General features: G+C 37.0%; 1 protein-coding gene and 1 pseudogene across 1 annotated transcript in view; both read right to left on the bottom strand.

Moving 5' to 3' along the window:
- Window positions 1–1,721, bottom strand: part of LOC107697882 (proto-oncogene tyrosine-protein kinase Src-like) — a 51,256-nt gene extending 49,535 nt beyond the window's left edge. The window contains exon 1 of the mRNA XM_016498726.1: window positions 1,318–1,721. The gene's annotated coding sequence lies outside the window, so the exon portion shown is untranslated. The remainder of the gene's footprint in view (window positions 1–1,317) is intronic.
- A 3,104-nt stretch (window positions 1,722–4,825) lies between these two features.
- Window positions 4,826–10,042, bottom strand: LOC107697846 (potassium voltage-gated channel subfamily G member 1-like; annotated as a pseudogene).
- Between the last annotated feature and the right edge of the window lie 1,091 nt (window positions 10,043–11,133).

Genomic DNA, 11,133 nt, shown 5'->3' with positions numbered 1-11,133 from the left:
GTTGACATCACAATTCATGCCATGTGCATGTCTAAAAAAAAAAGCCTAAAAATGACCAACCCGATCTCACGAGAAAACTATTTCACGAGATGGCACTTTCGTATGAATTTGTACAATGTGATTCAGACAAAAGTAGGTATGAAGGTCCACGCCTAAACCTAATCCTCAATGGGGCATGAACAGAAAACAAAAAAGTACAAATGAGATTGTATGAATTCATCCAAATTAGCCACCAATTTGCCAAAACATAAAATAGCTGCCATGAGAATGTGTTGAAATGAAATGTTGATTCAAGCCGATTACGGCTTTCTTAAATGTAAGGATGTCCAAAAATAGGAATTAAACACTCATGCCTTATGGCAAACTAAATATTTAGAGATTTGAGTCATCGTGAGTGGGAGAACCATAATCCAAAACACCGCCAACAAAGCAGGCGAGAACTTCTCTTTAGTTCACTGACTGCTACGTGATTAATCAGTCTATCACTAATACATACCATTAAAAGTAAAAGAAGCAAGTACCAAATTAAATGTACTGAATAAAGACAAAGCATTTCTGAGAACTCCAACCACAAACTTTGCCTCAGCTGTTTCTACTAAAAGCAGACACAAATGAGAGGATAGTTGTACGCATCTATAAAATTGATGTGGATAGCAGATCACATAATTTGGTCTGAATTATTTAAATTCATATTGGAATCTCTGTCATGTAATCCTGGCAAACCTGAGCACAATTTGAGACGCTGTTGAGATCTGCAAGTGTAGAGGAGAGACACGTGAAATTACTGGCGTGTTTTTCCTCAGTGTTTTTCCTGAGAAGCTCTTCATTTATTCTCCATACTGTCTAGAAGAAACAGTTGACATAGTAGAGGGGAAAAACGAGATCTGATTTGCCATTTTCCTTTGCTATAGCGAGATCTAGTTCAGGTGACGTACAAAAAAAGACAAACCCAGACTAGTCCTTGACAGGACTTCGGCTAGTTTTAGTCATCTGAAACAGCTCGACACATTACGGCTGTTTGTCTGCATTATTCACACAAATAAATCAATAATCATACGAACTGTTACTGAATTAAATGGAAAACATTACGAGCATTTGTTGTTGTTGAGAAAAAATCTTACAGTCCATTTAAACCGGCGGATCGGAGTAAAAAATACCCGGATTTATAAACACCATGGACAAATATTGAACACGCACCTTCGGTTTAAACAATATGCCAGGCATTGTATTTGTTTGATCAACCGGAAATGTGACTAAAATCTCCTGGAGCTCTATTTTTAATCCCAACGGCCAGCAAAATAATCCAGCCGTACTCACCTTGTCGAGAACCACGAATGTGGTGCAAATAAAATCCTTTCGTTGCTCTGAATGACCTTCGAGTTACTGTTTTCGGTGTATGAATGAACGAGGCTCAGCTTTCCATAGTCAATAATGTTCACCGGCTCTAACAGAAGAAATGAAACTGAGCGAGTGAGGGGGTTGCCTGGGAACGAGCACAGCAGCACGAGTCATAGTTAATAGCAATGTTACGCCGGTAACAATTAATATATCCAACCGCACGATCAAAAGCGGTCGGGAATGATCTGATTCGCAGCAGTAGCTTATCGCGTCCCTGAGAAAGCGCGCAGGGCCGAAGGGGGAGTCAAAGCCACGACACCCGTATGAGATGATGGGAAAAAGAGAGGGCAGGGCGCTTTGACGAGACACTGTTTTACTACGTTACACTTGACTAGCAGAGACAAGTCTGGGGAGGGGGTCTGGAATGGGGTTCATCATGACTCTGTCACAATTTAAGGTAACTGGGCCACCTATTGGTGGATCTGGGGCACCCGAAACGTCACTTTGAGATTGCTCAGTGCAAAAAAAAAAAAATAGCCTACAATTAAAATAAATTAATATATATAAATAAATAAATACAAATGTATGAGCCTTAGATGCAATAGTATGTCATAAATGTATGTATGCAAATAAATAAATGAATAAATAATAAAAAAATAAAAAAATAAAACTAAGGTGCGGAAAAATAACGCATACCGCAAAAAGACACGCAAAACTATCCCCGCCTACTGGCGTAACGTTGCAAGTACCTGCAACAAGAGACGCGAACGAATCAGAGTGAAACGTTTTGGAACGGATTCTAAAGATTCGAATCGAATGCGATGAATAAAAAAATAAAAACAAATAATAAATAAATCAAATCAAATCTTATTTTGAGAGATTAAATAGCAGTATTTCTTATTCTAAATGTGATCTCCACTGCCAATGGAATAATACATTTGTTTTTGTTTTCTTTCACTCTTAAAAAACAACTAAATCTGTTATACTTTCAGAGGTCAAAGTAATTCTAGAGGATTTGTTTAGGAAGATTTTGCCAGTATCTCCATAAAGAAAGGGAACCAAGACATATACACGTTCCTCATTGAATATTTGAGACTAGATTTGTGGCTGATTAACTGGATTCATATTTTTTTGTGAGTGCTTCCCTTCAACTTGCCATTTTCTATAACTTATGACACGTCTCATCAGGTTTTGACAGCCACACACATACCAGAGATGAAAGCCTGAGGCCCATTCATGCAGTCTTCCTCCATTTGCACAATATATGTTTGTTTTACAGTAAATCCAAGTTTTTAGCCAAAGATTTGGCACTGCTGCCCCCTAATGTTAAAGACTGGTTGCTCCAAGAAAGACGGTTGTTTGCCGTAAATTCAAGCAAGCCACAGATATTTGTAAGAAATAAGACCATAAAAAATTTTAATCACAAGAAAAATGAAATTAGGTTTATTCATGTCATGTGATTTATTATTATTAATATAATATATAATATATATTTTTTTATATATAATATAAAAACAGTATGTGACACATTTGAGAAACTATATAGGGAGATATTCCTGGCAGATTTTTTTTTAGCAATAAACATTACAGATTGTATATTGTGGTACAGAATTATATGGCATGAAATCTGCAGGTTACATGGATTTGAATCATACACTTCAGCACATATCAGCAGCACGAAACTTTGAACATAAACCTGGTGTTTAAACACATGATTCAAGTGACATGTTAGTGTGTGATGTGGTTTGTGTGTTAGAATTAAATTTGCACAAAGGGAAGATGCTCATGCAGTACTGAAGATACAGTGTGCAGATTCTCATGTCGCTCCAAAACGTACCTGCTGCCTTCCATGGCCTATCCTGGCCACTCTTTTCAATATAATGTACAATAATATTGTAAAGTGTATACCAGGACTTCAGAAGTCACATGATGGCTTTGTGAAGTTTTTATTTACTTAAAATCTTGCATTACACCCTAGCTGTCCTTGATAGTTGAATTTATTTGTGTATGATGTGTTCCTGTGTTATTTTATTATTATCATACATTATTATTTATATTATAAATACTATAATAGCATATAAATGTATTATTTTATTTTCAATTAGTTTTTACTTTTATATTTCAGTTTTCATTTCGATTTTAGTTTGTTTTAGTAATTTTGTCACTTTTATTAGTTGAGTTTAAATTGTTTTATATAGCTTTATATATCCATATTTATATATAGCTTTAATTAGTTAGTTGATTTCCACTGCAACATGACTTTTTTTTTTAAGTTTAGGTTTTTCATCTGATATTTTCTTTTAGCTTTCTTTTTAATCACTGAAAACAACTGTTTTAGTTAAACAACAACACTGATGCGTTCATGAGAAGTAGTGAAGTCCAATTCATGACTAAGTAAATTCTTTCAAATCTTTAGTCAATTAATTCAGTTCATAAAACAGATCTAAATGATTCTTCACATATTGGTTCTCAAGTTCAGAGGGAGTACAGTGGTCCACCAGAGGGAAAGATTTTTATTTATTTAAATTTTTTTTACAATTTCAAATGGCATTATATAGCACACAAATCATTTTTATTAAACTTGAACTTTTTGCATTATTCAAAATTCTCTTTTTGAGTTCCACAGAAGACGGTTTGAAATTACAGGAAGGTTCTGAAAGTGATCTTAATGTTATTGTTCCTATGTGTTGTTATCAAAACTTCATAGTTATTGTTATAGTTATTGACCCTGGTGTGAACAGGCCTTTAATGATGGCAGAATGTTCATTTTTGGTGACCTATATCTTTAAGATCAACCGTATCACATTTACTTTCCTTTTTACAGCCAGTCATTTTCAAATAAACCCAAAGACCTTGATTAGGTACTTGATTAGGTCTGAAAGGTTTAGATATGTTCAATTTAACCTCGGAAGTCAGTTCTGCTGGAAGGTTCACGACTGAGCACCTCTAAAAGACTTTTAAAGGTATAGTTCACCAAAAAATGAAAATTCTGTCATCATATGGATTCATTTTACGTTCGATGGAGGGACTGTGACTTGAAGGTCATTTCACCCAAAAGTGAAAATTCTGTCATTTACACATCCTCAAGTTGTTCCAAACCCGTATGAGTTTCTTTCTTCACAAAATAAGATATTTTGAAGAATGTTGGTAACCAGACAGTTGACGGTAGCCATTGACTTCCATCGTATTTTTTCCATATAATGGAAGTCAATGGGGACCAGCAACTGTTACCTACATTCTTCAAAATCTCTTTTTATATTCAATAGAAGAAAGAAACTCATACAGGTTTGGAACAACTTGAGGTTGAGAAAATGATGACAGAATTTTCATTCACTTTTGGGAAGCCCTTTAACCAAATTCTTAGGGGTTTGGAAGGACATGAGGGTGAGTAAATGATGACAGAATTTTCATTTTTGAATTTTTTTTATGGATTGTTGATGGACAATATGTAAAACGACATTCAAGATATCAAAACAGCTGCTTTATATTCCGCGTCCATTAGCACCCTCCACTTTTTTTGTACTCCTATTCCTCTGGGTTTCTGTGATCAGACGAGATGCTAGGAAAAAGCATGTTGCTCTCCAGTGACAGGTTGCTGCCCAGACCCGCGATGCGGCTGCGCAGCAGAAAGTGAGTCCTGCGTTGCAGCAGCCGCTGCTGCTCCTGCTTGAGCTCCACGTAGGAGCGCGAGAACGTGTGGAAGATGGAGGTGACGGGGAACGCCATGAGCAGGATCCCGCTGAGGATGCTGCTGAGCGCCACCACCTGTCCGGGGATGCTGTGCGGCACCATGTCGCCATAACCCACCGTGGTCATGGTGATCACGAGGAATGCTACTGAACTCGCGCGTGGCCCCGGCCTCGTTTTCAATCAGGTAGAGGAGCGGGGAGAAGAGAGCTATGGCCACGCAGAGGAAGAGGAGGAGCAAGCCGAACTCCCGCGTGCACCGGCGCGCCGTCAGCCCGAGCGTCTGGAGTCCGAGCGAGTGGCGCGCCAGCCGCATCACATAGAGGATGCGTAACGCCCGCAGCACGCGCAGCACCAGGCCCACTTTGTCCAGGTAGCTGCTGCCCGAGCCCAAGCGCTTCTCGCCCGTGGAGGTGCTGTCCACCACCAGCGTGATGTAGTAGGGCAGGATGGCTATGACGTCGATCAGGTTGAGCGGCCGCCGGAGGAAGGCCAGCTTGCTGCGGTCTTGGATGAAGCGCAGCGTGAACTCCAGCGAGAACCAGGCCACACACACCGACTCCACTATGAAGATGTTGTAGCACATCTGAGAGCATTTGCCCTGAAACAGACAAATGGAAAGTTAAATAACTTGGGATTATGAGCATAGGTTTTTAAACTAGGTTCTTTATATATAAACTAGCATTTGAAAGTTTAGAGTCTGTAAGATTTTTTTTTTTAAGAAATTAATACTTTTATTCAGCAAGGACACATTAAATTGATCAAAAGTAACAGTAAAGACATGTATAATGGTACAAAAGAGTTCTATTTTGAATAAATGCTGCTATTCTGAATTTCCATCAAAGAATCCTGAAAAAAAAAAAAAGACATGAAGCAGCACAACTGTTTTCAACATTGATAATATTATGAAATGTTTCTTGAGCAGCAAATCAGCATATTAGAATGATTTCTGAAGAATCATGTGACACTGCAGACTGGAGTAATGATGCTGAAAATTTAGCTTTGCATCACAGGAATAAATTACATTTTAAAATATATTCACATAGAAAACAGTTATTTTAAATTGCATTAATAGTTCACAATATTACTGTTTTCACACGCAGCCTTGGTGAGCATTAGAGATTTTTTTCAGAAACATTAATCATGTTTAATTAAATTTTATTCACTTATTTTATTATAATTTATTTGATTGTTTCTGTGCTAAATTTTGTTGTATTTAGTGACAATAAAAAAAGTGTTTGACACTAGACAATACGTGTAATTAAATTCATCATTGTGTTTATTTGTTACTCATTTGTTACAACATTTTAAATCAAGTTTGAAATAATATTAAAATATTAAGGGTATTATGTGTGAATAAAGAATATTTAGTTGTTTCAGTTTGTCATTGGCCTAATAAATGACAAGGACATTTTTAGTTTTAAACTTTTAGTTTAAAGTTTTTGGACATCTTCCTAAAATATTTGTGTTTTCTCTTAATTATGACAGGTGGTCTAATAAATTTGTTAAGCACATACAGTGTTAATCCAGTGAATTATCATTTGATTAGTGTATTATGTGGACATGTGACAAACACAAAGGACATAATTCATGAAAATGGAACTTGATGGATGCAAGGGGAAAAAAACAGGTTTAGAGAGCATTTCATACTGTTCAGTGTTTTTGAATAATCTTATATCTTGCATAGCATCATCTTGAAACCTTTGGAGCCCAATAACTTTCACTGTAGGCACAGCTAAAACATAGGCCTACAACATTTTACAATCATCAAAAATCTAATATCTTCTTTTGTGTTCTGCAGTATTGGGAAAAAATCATCATCATCCTCTGACCTCGCGGTGTCTCGTTCTCAGTTGTAATACTGCTAGTAGTCCACTAGAGGAAGCCGGGGACTCATGAAAACACATTCTTCCTTGATTTGTTTTCAGAACTTTGCTGCATATTATTACTATTTCACCTCGTCTCACCTCGCTTCTTCCTGTGTCTTTTTCATTCTCATTAAATCCTAGGATTGCACCTTGAAGACTAACAACAACAAAGTAAGAAAAATGTGTTGATTGTGCTACAGAAAATGTATTCAGCTCAACTGTGAAAATAGTGCCACTGACTAAGTGCATTGAAAATGAAACCCCATTGTATAAATATTGTTTGCACGCTTGATGCTTCAATGCTAAAAATAAAATTATAAAATGTTAGAACAACTTACCTGCATCATTGCATCCTGGGTCCTTAAAAATGAACCCTGTGCCAGACATACAAACCACCAGAACTAATAAACCCGCTTGAGAGCATTACTATTATGAAGACTAAATTAAAACCTCTTGTCTTAATGTCACCAGGAAGCTATATGAAGTAAATACTACTAATAGATTTAGCAACATTATTTTGGATAACAATAAAATGTGAGGAAGAAAATCCTACACTGTCTTTTTTCCTTACAGTAGATTTCCATAAATAGTGACAAACACAAAGGACATAATTCATGAAAATGGAAGGAGCCTCTGTCTGGCCGGTGCTATGTTGGTTTAACGCTTAATTGAATTTTCTAGGCTCTGTTTTTCTCTGTACCAGGGGCGGCAATTTTAATTATTCCAGTGACTGATGTGAGAAGAGACAATGGGTGTCTTAATTCAATTAGAGGAGGAGCTGGTTTAATTGCCACAAATTATTTCTGGAAAAAGATGACCTCTCCTGTATAGCAAAGCCTTTGCTTTGGTTGAGCAGAACGATTCTGAACAGGGGTCTTGGAGCTTGATGAATTTCTGTAAGTGTGCTGTAATTGTCAAGTGAACTTAAAGACCTTGATTAGCTGGTTCACGTGTTTGAGTTCCAACTAGTCTGCAGGAGCAAAGCTGAAGTGGTTTAAACTCGAGTCAAGTCAAATTTATTTAAATATATAGTGCTTTTCACAATACAGTTTGTATTCAGCTTTACAGAGATTCAGGATGTTCATGTTTATAATATCTTCATGCCTTAGTCACATTTAACAGATTAGAGCTGGGCATTAATATAGTCTAGATTTTGCCATGATTAAAGCAATCAAGCAGTTGGGATTTGCTATATAGTATTTATCATGTGAATGTACAGTATGTATGCAGATAAAGTTGGACACACTTATATATCCTTTATATAAAGCAGGGTGAAAATATTGTTCGATTTTGCAACAAAATAAATCAGGCAGTTGAGTTCTGCTATATAGTATATATTGCTTTATGTAAGTAAACTACACATATTTTTAAGGATGCATGGCATATCTATACCATACTGGTTACTGGGAAGTATTAGTGATTTTTTTAAATAATCAGTATTAGTCTTTATTAGATATTTAATTGCACATGCTAATTTCCCCTATTTGTACATTTCGATTTGCTCAATTAAAATGTATAAAAATGAATAATTTAATAGCACTATTAAATGTAATCTGTAGTAAATCTCAAATTAATTATCCTCTTTTCTTACTGTACATTAAAATGTTGTGATGTTAAAATTCACTTGCAACATTTAAAATGTTAAACACTAAGTTTATAGGGTTTTATTTTTTTCATTTATTTAGATAAAAAAAGCATAGAATTTAAATATCAGCCATTTATCAGTTATCAGCAAAAACAAACAAACAAACAAAAAAGTGATTATCTGTGTCGGCCAGAATCTGAATTTAATATCCCTAGCTTTTATTATTATTATTATTTTTAAATACATGTATATTTCATGCAAATCTGATTTGCATTACCATTTAAAATGTTTGGGGTAGGTAACATTTTTTAAAATTATTTTATGCTCACAAAGGCTGCATTTATTTCACCAAAATTACAGTAAAAACTGTACAATTGTGAAATATTATTCCAATTTAAAAGAGCTGATTTTTATTTAAATATTTTGTAAAATGCAATTTATTTCTGTGATGCAAAGCTGAATTTTCAGCATCATTACTTCAATTTTCAGTGTCACATGATCCTTCAGAAATCATTCTAATATGCTGATTTGCTGCTCAAGAAACATGTCTTATCAATGTTGAAAACGTTTATATTTTTGTGGAAACCATGGTACATTTTATAGAAAGTTCAAAAGAACAACATCTATTTGAAATAAAAGTATTTTGTAACATTACAAATGTCAATTCATCATCATCAATTTAATGCCTCCTTGCTAAATAAAAGTTTCATTTCTTTCCAAAAAGCCCCAAACTTTTGAAATGTAGTAGATCGCCGGACAAACTGACACTTACCGTCTCCTCCTCCTCCCTCATGGCAGGCATGGTGCTTATGGACAGGTTGATGGCTGTTATAGTGACGAACAGGACCGACAGGCAGGCGAAGATCTTCCCCGGCAGGCCGGAGTGAGGTTTCTCCACCATGTCTCTTAGCTTTCCCATCCAGTGGCCGTGACGAGACTCCCTGGCCAAACTGCTTTCGCTGTCATCCTCGTCGTCCTCATCCTCCTCCGCCACCCGCTCTAACTCGTTGCACTCCTCCACGCGCTGCAGAAGGCGTCGCCGGCAGCACCATTCCAAGCTCTCCTCCGGGACGCCCCAGTAGAGCAGCTCTTCTTGGAAGGACAGGGCGCACATCTCGCGCAGAGAGCGTAGCTTCCCAGCGCGCAGGAAGGTGAGGATGGTCTGGAAGGCGCAGGGACTGCGGTCGAAGAAGAACTCGTTGTGAACCACGTCGTAGTCGTCGCACACCCGCATAATCTCGTCGAAGCTGCTGCACAGACGCAACTGGCCCAGACGTGAGAGGGGGAAGTCCTCCAGCGTGGTCCAGGGAAGCTGGTACCGCAGGCCGCCCACGTTAATAATGACGTGCAGCCGCTGGCCGCAGGAAGGCAGGTTACCGTTGTCGTCGGGATGGAGCGCATCGGTGAGGTTGGGGTCGGTCGGAGGCAGTTGTTGCGCCCGTTTGTAATAAACGCCCTTGAGGGCCTCTTGTTCCTGGATGGGCGGCGCATTCAGAGAGGTGTCCGAGGTGCAACTTAAAGCACTGTAGTCATAATCCGAACCATCGCCTGCCAGTAAAGTCATCTTTCACCTGGCCACCTCCACCTCAGCGGCTGTCACATGCCTGTAGCCCAGCGCTTCCTCTCAAAGAGTGACCTGCTCAATGAGAGAGAGATGGCAGATTAGTCATCGACGTATTAAGGCTTGACTGATAATGATAACTATATTAACATCCACACCAACAGAGAATAGCATTCTGTTTATTTAAGCGCGCACTGTTTTGTCGTCTGACACTTTAAATGCTTGAGCTTGTTAAAATTGGGTGGATTCTGATTGGCTGTCAGTGTTTCATCGGCTGAAAAAATAGTTCTAAAGTGATTCCAGCGATATCGCTCCTCTGTCATTATCTTTATAGATGTGGTGTGAACTTCCCTGTTTTCACAGCATTAGAACGATTATTTTGGTGTGAACAGGCCTTTACGATTGATGATGTTAGTGCAATTTTATGTCACTTTTATAAACTCTGACAGAAACCTGAGTGACCATCAACTTCCTGGTCATTCATTCTTAAAGGAATATGTCAGGTTTGATACAAGTTAAGTTTAATCAGAGGCATAATGTTGATTACCACAAAAATAAATAAATAAATAAATGACTCATCCATTGTAAAAAAACAAAACCAAACAAACAAAAAAAAACAATTAATTCAAAGAAATTCCACAGGCAATGAGTTTTGGGAAATTAAGAATTTTTCCACCCTGGTCTTAAAATTTGTAATTTCCAACCTGGTCTTAAAATTAATTTATATCTAATACATATATAAATTAACAACATAATTAATAACTATAAAATAATATAATTACTAATTAGAATAGAAATAATAATTTAATACATTAGATTATTAATTTAATAAATATGAATTTAATAAATGTATATATAAAAAGTATATTTATTATAGATAGATAGATAGATAGATGATAGATAGATAGACAGATAGACGGATAGACGGATGGACGGATGGATAGATAGACGGATAGACAGACAGACAGACAGATGGATAGACGGATAGATGGATAGACAGACATAGATAGATAGATAGACAGACAGACAGACAGATGGATAGACGGATAGATGGATAGACAGACATAGATAGATAGACAGACAGACAGGCAGAC

The sequence above is a fragment of the Sinocyclocheilus anshuiensis genome, unplaced genomic scaffold (assembly GCF_001515605.1).
Source record: "Sinocyclocheilus anshuiensis isolate Anshui unplaced genomic scaffold, SAMN03320099.WGS_v1.1 scaffold78, whole genome shotgun sequence".
In the NCBI taxonomy this organism is placed as follows: domain Eukaryota; kingdom Metazoa; phylum Chordata; class Actinopteri; order Cypriniformes; family Cyprinidae; genus Sinocyclocheilus; species Sinocyclocheilus anshuiensis.
Note: the sequence above shows the minus strand (reverse complement) of the source record. Positions and strands in the feature narration are given on the sequence as shown.